This window comes from Limulus polyphemus, unplaced genomic scaffold, assembly GCF_000517525.1.
Source record: "Limulus polyphemus unplaced genomic scaffold, Limulus_polyphemus-2.1.2 Scaffold4416, whole genome shotgun sequence".
Lineage (NCBI taxonomy): Eukaryota > Metazoa > Arthropoda > Merostomata > Xiphosura > Limulidae > Limulus > Limulus polyphemus.
Genome location: NW_013670026.1, coordinates 83772 through 85034, shown reverse-complemented (window position 1 = coordinate 85034; position 1263 = coordinate 83772).

Genomic DNA, 1263 nt, shown 5'->3' with positions numbered 1-1263 from the left:
TTTTCAGTGAGAAAATAACCATAACACTGTTCAAGATGTTTGTCTCTTGTTATAAAACACTTTTTCAGTAAGAAGATAACTATAACACTGTTCAGGATGTTTGTCTCTTGCTATAAAACACTTTTTCAGTAAGAAAATAACTATAACACTGTTCAGGATGTTTGTATCTTGTTATAAAACACTTTTTCAGTAAGAAGATAACTATAACACTGTTCAGGATGTTTGTCTCTTGCTATAAAACACTTTTTCAGTAAGAAAATAACTATAACACTGTTCAAGATGTTTGTCTCTTGTTATAAAACTTTTTCAGTGAGAAAATAACTACAACACTGTTCAGGATGTTTGTCTCTTGTTATAAAACCCTTTTCCAGTAAGAAAATAACTATAACACTGTTCAGGATGTTTGTCTTTAGGCAGTAAAACAATACTTTTACTGTAAGGAAATAAACATCGTTAATTATATTGTGCTAGCCGCGGCTCTCTTTTCTCAGGTCAGTAGTTCAAAATTAGATATCACTATACTCGTGCCCGAAGAGGGCTCTGGTATTTTAGCCCATTTGCACGTCTATGGTAATTCAGATTGACTTTACTTAAAGCTCCAGGTATTGATGTGTCACAAGTTATATCATCTTCTATTGGCCGTGTCGGTTAACATGAAACATACTTCCATATGCGCATGCCCATCATTATATTGATGCGGAATTTATAATTGAAAACAAAAAATAATTTGATTGAAAAGTGCTTTAAAACCATGGTATATAAGATTACTAGATTTGAGCAGTTTTAACCAGGTGGAGTTTGTAACTAAGAAAACAGAGAGAGCAAATAGATTGAAAAGTTTTTTTGTTTTTTTTAAACCTTTATATAAAAGTTTGTTTGGATTGAGTAGTTTTACAAACCGAAGTAAATCACGTTCACAGACAAAGATGAGAAGAACACGTGCTTGACATGATGTCAGGACTTTTAATTGTTTCTACACAGTTGTATTCACAAACCTTTCCGTGAAAGAAGCTTTTCTCTACACTCGAGGTGACTTGTTTACATTTTTCGATGTATGAGATCGTGACTATTAAGGTGGTCAATGTTTTTACAAAAGCTAAATGTTCTCAATGTCTACGTTTAGAACGTAACAGTTTGGGGTGTGTGCGACATCTGTTAGGCTTAGTGCAGTATTTTGTGTAATCAACAAAAGTTTTTGCGTATATATATATATATATATATATATATAGAGAGAGAGAGAGAGGGAGGAGAGAGTAATTAACT